This window comes from Pyrgilauda ruficollis, unplaced genomic scaffold, assembly GCF_017590135.1.
Source record: "Pyrgilauda ruficollis isolate IOZ18807 unplaced genomic scaffold, ASM1759013v1 scaffold41, whole genome shotgun sequence".
Taxonomy (NCBI): domain Eukaryota; kingdom Metazoa; phylum Chordata; class Aves; order Passeriformes; family Passeridae; genus Pyrgilauda; species Pyrgilauda ruficollis.
The window spans coordinates 9,515,994-9,531,706 of NW_024525601.1; the positions used below are offsets into that span (position 1 = coordinate 9,515,994).

The 15,713-nt window shown below is 36.6% G+C and overlaps 1 protein-coding gene across 4 annotated transcripts in view; it reads right to left on the reverse strand.

The window, feature by feature from the left end:
- CHST9 (carbohydrate sulfotransferase 9) overlaps positions 1 to 15,713 on the reverse strand; it is an 85,605-nt gene that overhangs the window by 56,137 nt on the left and 13,755 nt on the right. The window lies entirely within an intron of this gene.

Below are 15,713 nucleotides of genomic sequence, written 5' to 3' on the forward strand. Positions count from 1 at the left end.
CTGTGGTGTTCTACAGAATTTTCCAAGCTAAGAGTTTCCACTGCTGCTGCAGAAAAATCCACAGAAATTTAGAAAAAAACAACTCTGAAAAATAAAGTGCTGCAAAAACACAACTCTAAAAGCAGTATATATAAATTAGAAGCAAACTTTCCAACACAGTTAATCCCCTATAGACTGTTGAAGACATTTTAACAAGCATGTAGGAAAAGAAGAATAAAACAAGAAAAACAACTAACAGAACATTAAGAAATCCACTTTTTATACTACGGCTTAACTGTTCCCCAAAAAGGGGAAGGGCTGTTCTGCCATCTTCTGAAGGAAAGAAAGGAGAAGACTTGTATTCTGAGGTTTCAACATCCAGTTAGGAATTTAGCAACCTAAAAACTTTATGTCCATGTATAGACAAGCATGAACTTTGTTGTCTTTTGCTTCTCAGGTTTCTTTTAAACAGGGATATGATTTTTAAGGTGATTTAGATCTCAAGTGTCTTGGAAAGCCTGACTCACTACTGAGAAGTTTTAGCCAAATTACATATTTTTAAGATGCCATAGTATTGAATGGAGAAATTATTTATGTTCAGAGACACAAAAATAGCAAGAAAAAAGAGTAATTGCTTTGTTTCTATATACCCTCACATTTATGCTCCAATGAAGTTGCAGAGAAGCTCAGTAACAAACAGAGAAGGCAGTACAATATAACAAAGCAACTGCAGATAACTCCATCTCAGTTTTCTGCTCTTTGGTTTTATAAGGAGTCACAAAAATACTTTACACTTCGTTATTTCTATAGCACCTATGAGCAAAGTGTACTCTGTTTTTCTATGTCAGCCAACCAACCATTAAATTACCAGAAGTTAAATCTTTTAATATCTTACATTCAGTTCTGCCAGCTCCATACATAAAGCAAGGGTGTGGGAGAACAAACCCTGCAATTATTAGCCAAAAGACACAAAGCATACTTCTGTCTGCCAGCCTCTGACTGTTACATCACTTGCAATACCTCACTAATGCTGTTTTTTTTTTTTTTTAATAAAAAGTTAAAAACATGGCTGAAGCTTGATAAGGAATAAACACTTTCCTTCAGTAGGCATGACAAGATAATGAACTATAACCAACCGTACACAAAAAATAGTAAAAATAAAACAAACCACTGAGCAGTTTTAAGTCATGGATGCACCAGAGCAGAGAAAATAAACCATGAAAAGTTTGTGCTGAACCCAGGCTGATCTGAAAAGAAAAGCAAAAAAGTTGGAAAAAAGTTTTCCATCTCTCACGTACTACCCAAAAGAAACTCTTTTCACAGCACCCCGAAATCCTACTGGATATCCAGGTCAAAGGGACAAGAAAGAGTGTAAAATACAACAGTGTGTATACATGTATGTGTGTGCATTATCTTAAATTTAATGTCAGAATTAATTGTCCTGTGCAACAAACCAGGGCTTTATGATGACATTACTTTGGACAGCACACAAAGATACATACAGAGAGCCATACACTGTATCTTTGACCACTAATAAGAGCATAGTTTTTTCCCCCACTCTGATTATTGGTATAAATGGACTCCTTTTTTTTACTGTACCTCATGTTGTAAATATTTGTTTTTTAGGTCTTTTTTGGTACAAAAGAACATCCTAGCAATAAATCAAAACAATGTTACCTCCAAAAAGGAGGTAGTTTGAGGCTCTTGGGTGCAGATAAGAAAAGCAAAGGAAGTTAATGCATTTAAGCTAACTTGCTCTCCTTTATTTATTCATGCCTATTGGATCTCAATATTTTCCTTCTCCTTATTATATATAGTTGCTAGAATTAAAATTATAAGAAAAGAACATTCTGCCTGAGGGATTGCAAGAGAAATGTGAGAACAAAAAGAAACAATGAATCTGTCAAGCTCAGATAAAAAGAATACTCAAAGAATTATGGGTGGTGGTTTGGATATTGCTCAGAAAATTTAACAATTTTTTCTTGGGATGGTATTTCCTTGATAATAAAAAGTATCTGTACTCATGTCAAATTGATGTGTTAACACAAATTATCATCTCTCACACTGCCTTTTCCACTGTCTTTACTCCAGTCTTTAGAACAATCTTTCTTACAATTACAATCTTTCTTACAACTGAGCAGTTTATAGCTCAAGTACATAGAAAACATGCACAAATCCATAAATCTTTATATGAGGCTCAAAAAATTCCCATCAAAAATGCACCTACTTTGCTTTTGATAATGAGAGGCAACAAAAAGGGAAATAGAACATGGCAAAAACCTATATGCAGAAAGATTCAGTATCTATGAGGACTCTTAATATACCAGATGCAAAATGTTTAAATATTAACATTAAACCTGACAACTAAACATGAAATACAGATCTATGATATGTAAAGAAGACGACAACAAGATTATGAAACAACTCTTGGTTAGACCGCTGTGATCAGCATTAGTACCTTTAATGTAAACAGCACTGAAACATCTCCAACCACATTGGTGGGAATGGATGCTGAAATACAAGCCTGTAACCTCTGTATACATTCCTAGCTTAAATGGTTAGTGAACTATAAATTGTATTTTCCCACTTCTTTTGGTTCTTAAATATGTAAATACTCAAGTTATGTACAACTGCCTCACAGATATTGACATAATATTTATTGAAAATTTATAAATTGTGAATTTATTAGGTGTAAGCTTTTTAGTTCAATGTTTAATTTATTATTTTAATTACGTATTCAATATTACTTAATATTTTAAGTCAATATTTGTTGAGGGCATTGTTTTTTATTTTTTTTATTAAATTTTAAATTTTGCTTTATTAAGCCAAATATAAAAGAACATACAGACCCAGAAAATTTGAGACAGTGAAGGGACTTGGCTCCTAAATGCAGTAAACTAAATACTGACAGACTGATGAGTGACAGATCTTAAACTAGGATAAATTGGGAAGTATTCTTATAGTTTAGATTTTAAACAACACCTATCTGCTTTGCAACCAGAGCTTCTGAACCTGAATGCAGTGACCACTGTCATTTACAAGAAATCATTTTATCTGACTAGACAATACATTTTGATAATACAAATTAATTGGCTAAAATAATTTTTTTAGCAATGAAACAAGAACATAAATCTTGAGGAGTGGCAAAATTCTATCTAAGGATTAAATACTTCATAATTACATGGATTTTTAGAGTTACTAAGAAGAAATGGAATAAAGAGAGCTCCATCCTTCGGTAAGGAATGTTCTCTTGCCTTTGTAAGGAATGGTCTCAAATCACACCAAACACGATACAAGTTTCCATTGAAACTGAAATGTTATGTCTCTGTCAGCACAAGATTCTAATACCAGAAGAAGCCTTCAAAGTAGGACCTACCACCACTTCTGCTTTGAAGACAGGGAACTAGGGCATAAGTTTTCCGTATTATTTTCTTAAGAAATCATTGGCAAACTCAGACAGAACATGCTATCTTCCACCATATCCAGGACCTTGAATAAGAGATCGCTCCTTGTCCCACAGGAAAGGGAAGCAAAAGAGTTTGATGCCATGAATCTCTGATTTTCCTGTTTACCAGGTAAGCATATCCCATGCAAAGGAAAAGCCATCCACCTCCATGAAACAGAAAGAAACTTCCTCAATGTATAATGGCTGAAAGAGGGTAAACCACACCACATAACACTTCTACTTGCAGCATTTTATGCAGCAGGTCTTTTTTCCATTATTTTTCTCCTATATTCACAGAACAGTATCTGCACTTTGTTGATCAGCACCTGAACTGGTCTTTTAAAAGGATCTTAAAATATTAACCAGAACTTGCCTTGGTTTCTGGTGGGATTGAGTTAACTTTTTTCCTAGAGACTGGTACAGTGCTGTGTTTTGGATTTAGTATGAGAACGCTGTTGTAAAAACACTGGTGTTTTCAGCTGTTGCTAAGGAGTGTTTATACTAAGGCAAGGACTTTTCAGCTTCTCATGCTCTGACAGCAAGAAGGCTGCAGGGGCAGAAGTTGATAGAAGACACAGCCAGGACACAGGGCCAAAGGGATATTCCATACCACTTGGTGTCATGCTCAGCACATAAACCAAGGGGAAATCTGGCTGGGGGCCACTGCATGGGACCTGTCTGGGCATCAGCCAGCAGGGGGGTGAGCTATCACATTGTGCATCACCTCTGCACAATCTCTTTCTTTCATCGATATTATTATTTTCTTCCTTTTCTGGCCCATTAAACTGTCTTTATCTCAACCCTCAAGTTTTCCCACCTCTGCTTCTCTGATTCTCTCCCTCATTCTGCTGTGGGGTGGAGTGGGCTGTGTGGTGTTTGGTTTCTGTCTAGGGTTATACCAGGACAGAACTACACAACATACAGAGGGTTAACTAAGCTCAAGAACCACAGAAGAACCTGGCAAGCCTTTGCAGTTTTATATAGCCTAGCAATATGAAACCCCTTTCTATTCTTGGCTGGACTTCCTTCACACACCCTCTTAAAAAAGTTTATAGAGAGAGAACACAAACTGTAGTACCTCTAAGGGGTATTCTCAAGGCTAATTTTAGGCAGTGGAAACCAGCCTCTTTCTAGACTTTGTCTTAAGCCTGTAGAAAGACTGTGACTCCATAGAAGATGATCAGAAATAGATCTTTAAAGTGGATTTGTAGTTTTAAACATGAAAAAAAACAAAAGAAATAAAAAAAGCCCTGTTGAAACCAGTCACACACCTGCACCTGTACTGCCTGCTCACCACTCATTTTTAGCTTCATCCAGACAAGTGTTCCTGCTCCTCCCAGTCTGCCCATGCTCCAAACAACAAATATTACGAGCTCTCTGCCCCAACCTTAATCTAAACCAGTGTGTGAGTCCAGCCCCACTGACACTACACCACTGCAAAGACTGAGAACTGACGTTATCTTGCAGGACAAAAAGGAAGATAACCACTCACCACTAACTACTCTGGTCAGGAAGATCAGCCTACCAACCCTAACCTTCCTTTTTCAACTCCCTCCTACACATCTCATCTTCTTTCTTCTGTATTTAATGATTCACATCCCTAGGCTTAAGATTCAAATTGTGAATGGAAATATTTTTACATCTTCTTTGACGAATCTCCATACATAATTTACAAAGCCTTACATAAATTCCCTTAGACCAACACAAACCTTCTGCCTTATTCATGCATCACCATCATGGTTTAACAGGGCATGGAAGATCTTGATCTTCTGCAATTAAATTCAGGGTTAAAGGACTCCACAACCATAATCTACTTATGTTTGAGGCTAAAATATTACAGCAAAGATCCATTAAAAAGAAAAAAAAAAATTCTGTAGGACCTGTAAGACTAACAGCACATACCTGAGCAGGAAGAGGAGCACCAACCACTACAGAACTATTTATTTGATCATCCAGAGTCACTTTGGAATTCTGTAATCCAGGATCCAGGGCTAAAAGCATTCATCAAAAGTATCTTGCTGGCTACAGTCATATCATGTCCAGTATCACGAGAGAAACATGTTACAATGAGTTATTGCTCAAATCCAAAATACCTCAAACTTTTCAGACTAAAAGTGAGCTATGGAAGTGGTCTTATTTGCTTAAAGCATGAAAAGCATAACACTGAAGTAAGTTGACATTACCCTCATTTCCATAAACCACTGCAGCTACTGACTGACATTTTGCAAGTTAAGCAAGAGAGGAGTCAAATTCATACTGGCATTTCTACTGTCAGGCAAAAAAGTGTGAAGCATGCATAAACCTGCCGTCCCATCTACTGCTTGTCACCGTCCCCCTGAGAAGCAATTGCAAAATGTCACTTTCTCCTCCTATCCCTTGCATTGCACATAGAGAAGGCATGATGCTCTGTATCTTCTCAAATGGTGTTTAATATTCCAGAGTGAGACTTTACTGTTTCAGAACAGTGCCCACTAGGACAGCCTGTTTGATGGAAACCCTCAGGCTAGAACTCTCCCTCAACAGTTGCCCCATGTTTAGGCAACAGCTACACTTGTGTTATTAAACAAATAAAATATCGGAACTTTTTGGGCAGAGATTCAGCAGCCTGAAATATGCATTATTGCACCTCCTAACTGGATGGTGACCAAAAATAGACTTCTTGATGACTTCTTCCTCCTAGAAAGTTTACTCTTGAAGGAGGATATATTTTGTTACAAATACGACATTCCTCCAAACAACTAATGCATAAAAGAAAGCAAAACCAGCTCACTCTGTTGGCTTATATTGCTTTTGGAAGGTTTTAAAATGTTTGATTTTAAATGTTTTGGAGATTATTTAATTTGTGACAGAATGCTATCTTTTTCTAACTTTCATGAATAAATTAAAATGGAATGTGACCTCTATCTAACAGTTCCAAGAAAAGACAGCACAGTTTCTATTAGAAAATATAAATTAGTAGAATTAAAATAAAAGTCTCTCAGGTTTAATAAAGGATAGAGAAAACTTGATTTCTGCATTCAACTCTCCAACTCATGCTTCAAGAAACTGTACAGGCAGACTTTGCTCACAAACTTCTGAGGACATTTAATCTCAAATCAAGACTTAATCGATTGATGTTGCAAGGTCTCTTTATGAAGAATCATTCGTTAAAGGACAGACTGCCAAATACTTGCTAATAGTCTAAGAAGTACTGCAGCTAATTAAAGAAAGTACATTTGTCAAATAAATTAAGTGATACATTATCATTTGCTTTCTCAGTAATCTATAATGCATCTCCAATATATCAGCATGAGTTAAAGGGGCCTTTGTTACCGCTAGTAAAAACCTCAATCACTCTTCTAAAGAAAAGTCTGACATTCTATTTTTTATCCATTCTTAACAGGATCCTATACTTAAGCTATATATCATATAATTAATTGAATCAAAACGTTCCTTCAAAAACAAAGTCAGATATTAAATAAAATAATTTTTATTTTTATTAATTTTTTCTTTGAAATAAACAAGAAATGGCCTTTTTAAAATTTATATTTTGTTTCTACTTTGATAAAATTATACTTTCCACTGAAAATAATTCTGAAGGTTTTCAAATTAACTCAACCTTAAGCTATTTCATCATTATTCTTCTGGGACAAAAAAGCCTAAACATGTCCTTACAAAATTATTTAAAATGTCATTACTATTTCATTTTTCATTTTTTTTTTTAACCACAAACTCCTGCCAGGAAAATAAGTGAATTTTTTAAAGAAAGAAAATGTAGGTAATTGCATCTATTTACTGTTTACACAACTTCTCCTAGAGCCTTTCTTTGGACCACCTAGCTTGTGGGGCTTTTAGAAAGTCATTAGAGCTAAATTGCTTGAAATTAGTAAAGTTATTTTTCCCATTCATGCATCTGTCTCAGCTGAGAAAAATCATTCAACAGTGAGCACTTGACAGCACAGCCACTTTCCCCATTAATTGTCGACTAAGACAAGAAAATTGAATTTTTGTCTGCTGAAGTTTAGGCAGTGGTTTCACGGGTAGAACAGCCTCAGCTGCTGTCAGCTGCTCAGTTTCTCTAAGGTGCAGAAGTGAACTGGCATACCTATACCTGCTGATGACAGACAGCTCTTCTGAGACGGAATGGCAGCAGGTTAGCTCCTCTAAGCAATCCACAGGGCAATGGCAATGGCTTCACAAACACTGCTTAATCGTTATTCTGCTCCCAAAGGTCTTGCAGCTGATTGATACGCTCAAATTTCATTCTAGATAGCGATAAAAACCCCAAGCTATCACACAATTCTATTTGCTATCCTTACCCAGCAAACGTTTTGCCCAACTCAGACTGTCAGGTCCATTTCTAATCACTGTACAAGTAACATTAAGTAAATGTGGCATTTGGAACACTTGATGCTAAATACAAAAAAAGCAGAAATCTTCACTTATTCTTCACTTCCTCTCAATCTCAGGCACTAAGAGATTCATGTTTTGTTAAATGTACGGAGAAAATATATGTCTAATAAAAAATTAATAATTTCAGTCATGTTACTGACCTGACTGGCAGAGGAGTTAGCTTGTTTCTCATTTAAAAAAAATGCTAAACTTGGTCTTATGAAGAAAGCCCTTAATACCTAAACCTCTCTCCTCTCAAACATCTATCATATCTCTGACCTGCTCTTATAAAAATTTCTCTTCTTGAAAGACAGTTTATTTACACATGTGTGAAGTCAGTCCCAGAACAGTCATGAGTACAGTTAAATAGATATCTCCTTCCCTCTCACAAAAGAAATTATTGGAAAACAACATTCTTCAATTTACTATCAACACTTTGACAGGTACAAAGCTGAAGTGATACAATCAATCATTCCTGATTAGTTTTTGATAAAGAGAAGCACAGGAAAGTAACAACAATGTAAAAAAGTAGTCATGATGCTCTGCTGAGCCATTCATCCATTAGTCACTTTTTAATTTTATGATTAGTAAATAACATTCTTACAGGGACAGAAAGTGGAAAACTTTTTTTTAGTGATCCAATGATAACACACTCTGGAGAACATTTATGTAGAATTAAAGGGCATAATGGGAAAAATGCTTCCAGTAGTATTCAGCATTCAAGCTGGATTTCTCATCAGAGAAATCTCAGAGGAAAGGTGTCAGTTAAGACAACACTGTACAAACTGAGGGAAGAAGGAATAATTCGGGGTTACTGAACAGACCTCCAATCTATAAGGCCTCTAAATTATAAAACACAAAATGCAAAGAAAACTCTCTGAATAACTATTATAAACTTCTCTACTTTATAGTCTACTCCAAGCACTGTTTGCAGAGACAATATACAAAGCTGGAGAGACCTTTTAACCGGACCTGATTTATTGCTTCTTTTTGTCTGCCATAGAGAATTGGATCCCTAAGCCTCCACCTGAGCTACCTGAAGGTAGAAGTGACCTGATACGTCCTACATGACAGAGTGGGACCATCTTGCTACCACACTTGCTTGGCTTAAGTAGCACTTCTCTTGGAAACTTACAATGTTCAGGTCTCCATCAGTCTGAATGCCTCCCCTCATGGGTATTCACAGCAGTCTAAGTCATTACATACTATAACATTCCTCTTTAAAAAAAGTATTTATGATCCACTTGATTACACCGTCCTCCTATTCAGAAAAGAAAACTCAGAGCAGTGTGATTTTTTCTTGGATCTTGGACTCAACTTGTTGAATGTCATGCCACCAATACGATTTTAGCTCCTCTTCAGGCTCTGCCTTCCCTCCTCTCCACCATTCCTCATTCCCCAGCTCACAGCATTACACCATTACAAGGCCTCCACATACAAATGTTTACTGTTACTTTGGATGTTTAGACACAAGATTAGGCCTTGCTCCCCCACAACAAATATTTTGTTTTATTAGTAACTGGAAAACACTCCTAGATAGGTACAGTTTCAAGTGAACATTTTTGATAATACAGTATTTGGCATTGCATCAAATGCAAACATAATTATTTGCTCAGTTTTATGGCTATTTATTGAAAAAAAATGTGACTGTGTGTAGCAATAGAGCTACCTGAAACATTACCTCTATGCCACAAACATTATTGTGCAAGTGTAATATCACATCAGAGGAAAACATCAAAAGACAAAGAAAAAGATTATTTAGAAAGAAAAAAAAAAAAAGGCAGGAACAGACACTTGGGTACTTTCAGTTGGTCAAACTTCAGTATTCCTCACACAGACAAAAAATCTTCATTAATTCTACTGATTCTCTGAAGCACAGATCTTTTTTTGCTAAGGGTTATCTTAACATGAGGACTATTGTACTATAAAAGGAGATATTATTCTTACAAATCCACCCATTTACACCTTCTAGACTGCAGCCACATTAGATGTTTCCAAATATTTGGAAGGCAAGAAAAGAAACACCAGTGGGAACCAGAGTTCTGGAAAAACCTGAGATGTCAGAAGTTTTTTCAAGGTAAAACCATAGTTGTGGCCAGGGTGCTCATAATGAATGGCTGATTGTGTGATGCCAGCCTTCTTTAGATGGTGTCACCAGAGAATGATTTTATGATAGAGAGTTTAACTAATGATTGATATGTGAGAAACAACATAGTTAAAGGACAAAAATATTTTAGTAATAGGAACTGCCAAGCAGTAGTCTGAGAAAAGTAAAACATTACCATGAAAAATATAAACATGTATAACAAATATGTAGTTATAAAAAGTAACTTTCGCACATTTCTTGTAACAGAAGTCATAACAGAAGTTAGAATTAAACATCTATAGCATGCTCTCCTTTCCTGTCATCAAGGTTCCAGAAACCATTTGCTTTACTCTGCCATTTTTTATCAGTTGCTCTTGTTTTTCTACGGCTTACCTCAGGGGATGCACAGTAACAAAGCACATTTGCTAGTGAACGTGTCAACTTCAAGAAACACATTGAACAGAATGAATAAATGGTTTTGATAATTTCTGTGGTCTTTGGCCCTTATGGAGAGGCAAAACCAAAATGATGTTGTCCTGCCAGCTCTAGAGCTAGACATTCTGGCAGCCCTCTGTAAAATACCTGGTCCCCAGCCCCAAATAAAAACCAAAATTTTGCAAATAAACATCTGACCTCCCCTAAATAATTAATATGATTGCCTTAAGTGGATACTAGTGGATTAGCTCATTTAAAATACCAAGATTAACTTCTAACTTTTCAGAAAATCAGTTTTTAATTTGTGTGTGCATTGGTCATCACAGACTATACTTTGCTTAAACTGCTTCCCAGCTGTCATTCAACTGTATTTTATTAACGGAATATTAATGCAAGCTGTACAATATGCACATTTTATTAGCTGGATAGTCAAGGCTGAGTCTTCTTTCCAAGAATACCTTGAACCCACCTGTCAGTCACAGCATCTGGCAGCTTTATCTGCATTATATTTATATGTACATCAGTCCTAAACCTGATGCCAATAGAGTTTTGTTATATTGCATGATCAATCATAAGTCAAGTGGTAGCACACCTCAGCTATTTGCAGATTAATTCTACCAGAAAGAAATTTCTGCTCAAAGGTTAAATAAATCATGAAGTATTTATACCTCACTGCAACTACCTCAGCCTACATAAGCCTAGTCTCACCCACCTGTCTTCAAAATAGGCACCCTGAAGTAGAAAGACTGCAACAGAAAAGAAGTAGGGTGAAATTAATTTTTTCATCTGTAAGAGGATAAAGCAAATTTAAAAAAAATCCCCAAAGTCTATGTTATTTGTTGTATTTCACATATACTTTGTGCTGGCCCCCATCCCATGAAAGTAATTTGAAATCCAGGAGCAAAGCCAGGGGTTTTTCTGAGATGTTTTTCACTGTCTTCTACCTGCCATCAGACTGCAATAGCAAATCCTTAACATAAAATTGCACAGAGGAAGAAGAAAACTCATCAAATACTTACTGGAAAAAAAAAATAGTGTATTTTTTTTACAGTTTGTTGCTTCATCGGTTATAATTTAATTGGGGGCCAGTCAGCCAACTCTCACTCTAATGATTCTGATCCTACAAGTAATTTCTTTAGTGAATAGGAATCTATTAATATCCAATGGACTTTATTATTGCATTAAAAATTCAGCAGCTCCCACAGCAAAAGAGTAAAAAATATAAAAACATATCCAAATAAATTCCTATCCCTCGAGCAGCCTGCCTGAGCTGCTTCTTTCCTTCCCATCTCAGAACATGACAGATTTGGTTCTTCACCAGTGTCATAATTTTACATATTTGATGACCTCTTTGAGGACAGCTGGTAGGTAGAAAAGGTTAGAGAACTTGAGAATCCTATATTCTCACAGAAATTTCAGTTTCTAAGGAAAACAAATATCTGTCATCTCTATTAACAACTGTCCTGTAGAGCTACTTGGCTTTAGCATTTCCAAATAGTTTATAAATCAAGATGAAGTCCATGAAAAGGCTTAATTCTTTGGCCCAACATCAAGAACAGAAGTGCTTTCTGGAAAGTGATCCATAATTCTTGACTGCAAGTACAAAATCATCTTAAAGCAATGACACTTAATGAACAATATGCATAAAGTAACAGGCTGCATTTTACACACAATTCAAATACCATGACCCTGTTAGTTCTCAGTAGTGGACAAGGCATTAATGGCCATTTAATGAGAGCAAGAAAGAGTCAGAAACAAAGAAGAAGAAAAATAAATTAATGCATCTATGTATTTTCCTAATTTGTATGGCCAGAATTCATTCAAAAAGTGTAGTGTGAAATATACTGTGGATTTTTTTTTTTTTTTTAATGCAATAACACTATTACAACAGATTCCACTGCATTACTTGGCCACTCAGTGTTCTTCCAGGAATAAAAATATTTTGCACAGATGAGTGGACCAGAAACTGAAATTCTATTTACCCAGTTCTATTAAGCCTTTGCTAACTAAAGATCCTCCTCCTCTGCCATTGTTGTAAGGACAAAGCCAAAGTAACCTCTGATGACATACACCTCTGAACAACAGAAACATTATGGGGCTATGGCAACAATTCTGGAACAACTGGTTTCCACTCTTCCCAGGAAGAAGCAGATCTTTTAAAAAATTTAAGCAAGAATATAAAGTATAATCAGAACTGGCTCTGCAAAAAAACTTTTGTTATACTTATTACTTCCTGTTGGACATATTTTCTTTTCTTAACAGAACTATTTTGTGGATGAATGGCAAAGCATCAGGCACTGATATTTTCCTGTTTAACACAACAGAATGTTTCCAGCTGCAGCTAGCAGAACTCACACACCACATCTCCCTAGCTGACCATAATCAAAACCAAACACCTCCAAACCCTCATTTCTCTTGCATATAATTTACTGAGAGGCAATATGCCCACACCAGGGCCCAACAACATGACTCTAAAGAACCCCGTGTTCACTTGAGCTAATCCTAAGTGCATGCTTGTATTAGGCCTAGATTGTAACACATCTGTCACAGAAAGTATTGCAAACCTTTAACAGCTTCTTCCTCCATCTATGCCCTTACACGTGTACACAAAGTTGTGCAAGTTCTTCTACTGTTGGACTATAATTAGTACTGAAATGACCTGCTCCATTCCAATCACATTACATGTAAAATCAGTTAACACCTTGTCTTCCACTGGGCATGCACCCACAGTGAAATTTAATGTTGGTTCTGATTATCCTTAACCTTTGGCTGCCGATCTTCAGTTACTTTCCTGGATGTTACCCAGCGTCTATGACATGCAGAAGACAACCCCTGATGTGCATGTCAAAATTTGTGGCTATTAGGCTATCATCTGTTATGTTCTAGGGCAATGAACTTCTTCACTAAGAGACAAGTTTTGCCTCACTATCACTGTTACTTAAGAAAGTCAATTTTCCAAAGCCAATGACTTTCTTAAGAGCTCCTCCCCTCTTTCCCCCTTCATTGTCTGCTTGGCTCATAAGAGTTTTTGTCCGTGGGAAAGCAACTCCTTGCAACCATTGACTCAACACTGTATCCCATCCCTGCCATTCCAGGACCTTCTGTGCTTCAGCATCCCTGAACAACAACAAAAATACCCCAGCCAACCAACAAACCAATCAAACCTCAACGAAACAAAAAGGAATCATTGCTCATTTAGAAAAATCTGACATTGACCAAGTCTTATTTGTTTGTTTGTTTTTAATTAGAATATTATGGAACTGTAAACATGAAAATTATTATTACCATTCTCCAGAAAAAAAAAAGTCTATCATTCCCCAAATATTTGGATAACTCATGGCATTTTCCCTTGTAGATGGTGCCAAGAGACAAAATCTGTGCCTGCTCAGCCTGATTTTGCTAGAGCTATGTGCTGTGAATTCCTGGCAGGATTGTGTGATAGAAAGCTGAGTGGTCAATATAAACAAAACCATTTGAAACAACAAAGCTGTGAGGGACAAATTGTACTTCTAGCACACAGGTTTCACACAGGTTTAACAGAGGTCAGCGATAGTCTTCGATGTTGTTACCATGGGGAGGCTCTCAAGTGATAAGGAAACAATCATTTTTGGTGATTTGAGTGGGACTGGGAGGAGTGAGTGTTCCTAAAGAACTACTGTGGGCAATAACATTTTCTAGGCTACACTCGCTGCAAAGTGTGGCTTTCCAGACAGGATAGGATGCTGCTGCTGCACCTCTTCACTAAACCAAGATCAAACCAAACAAAATCCAAAGCCAATGGATGTGTGTGATATTCTACTCCCCATCACTTTACATCAAGTGAGGCTCATGCATGCCTGGGAACGGTTTCATCTACAGGGCAATGCTTAAAATACAACGTATTTTTCACTTTTCCTGAGTAATGAATATTTACTGTTTTACAAAAAGCAGAATCTTCAAGCTGATTTGATTATTGACCCTAACTTTCAACAGAAATGAGCAAATTTGGGAGTTTTGGAAGGGGTTTGCTAGTTTGCTTATTTTAGATTTTGTTGTTGTTTAAACATTTGATAGTGCCCTGCTAGCCCTCCCTTCTTTGTGGCTGGAGACAGCCACATCACTCCCACACATATAGCCACAAGGCTCAAGGTTGAAGGAGCTGCAAAGAAAAACACTGTGTGCTGATGTGTCATGCATCTTCCCAGTTTCAAACTGACAGATAGGAAATGCCTTGCAAGGGAATACTGTAGAATGTAGAAACATTCTTTTTCTTTGAATATGCTATTAATATAAATTAAAAAAAATACAAAAAGTGAGACACTTGTCTGAAGAAGTAGGGACCCAAACTTGAAAGCCCAGCCAATATTCATGCTGCTATGAAATAATGATTACCTTTAAAAATAAAAAAGAACCAACCAAAAATAAAACCAGTTTCTTTCACATTAACAAAAAAAATGTTAAAGGCACTTCTTCCTTAAACTTTTGCTCCTTGACATAAATGATGTATTTTTCTAGCTAAATCGTGCACATCATCTGTCAGACATTAACCCCTTGTGCACTAAAACGGCTCCCATTCCTTGAAAGCTCGCAGCCTCCTGATCTTTAAATGCTTGTTTCACACATTGCAAGATGATCCAGAAGTATCCCAAATTAATAGCAGTAACCCGTTTACAGTAAGACCAAATGAGTAAAATGAAAAAGACAGAAACAAAGGTTCTAGAGTTTGAATACCAAAACAATTCTTCCATATAAATTCATCACCATGTACCCCAGTAGCTGACTGTGGTTAGAAGATAGGAGAAATATTTTAGATGGAAACCTACCAGCAGTCTCTACTCCCACCAAAAAAAAAAAAAAACAAAAACAAAACAAAACAAAAACAAAAAACACCTTTAAATAAATATATATCTGTGCATACCTATATCAATATACTCACACTTTAAACAAACATCAGAATTTCTAATTTAATTCCAGTAAGAAACCAAAGCTTTTCCTTGGAATTTTGCAGAGACCACATCACATGTTTTAACAGGACTGTTTGCAATCAAGAAACATGTCAAAGCAATTCAACATCAGACACAGAGGTAACCAGCCTTAAATATACTCCAGCAGCAACCACTTGCTCCTCTGAAAATGTGCACTGCACGTAAGGAAAATGGAACAAGCCAGGAAAAGAAAAACATTCATCTTTTCATCATAATTCCTAGATAATCATATGAGGAGCAGCTGAGGAAGCTGGGTTTGTTTATCCTGGAGAAAAGGAGGCTCAGGGAAGACCTTATAGCTCTCTACAACTTCCTGAAAGGAGGGTGTAGTAGATGGGGATCGATCTCTTCTCCCAGTGTCAGAATTAGAGGACATGGCCACAAGCTGACCAGGGGTGTTCAGGTTGGACATCAGGAATTATTTCTTCACGGA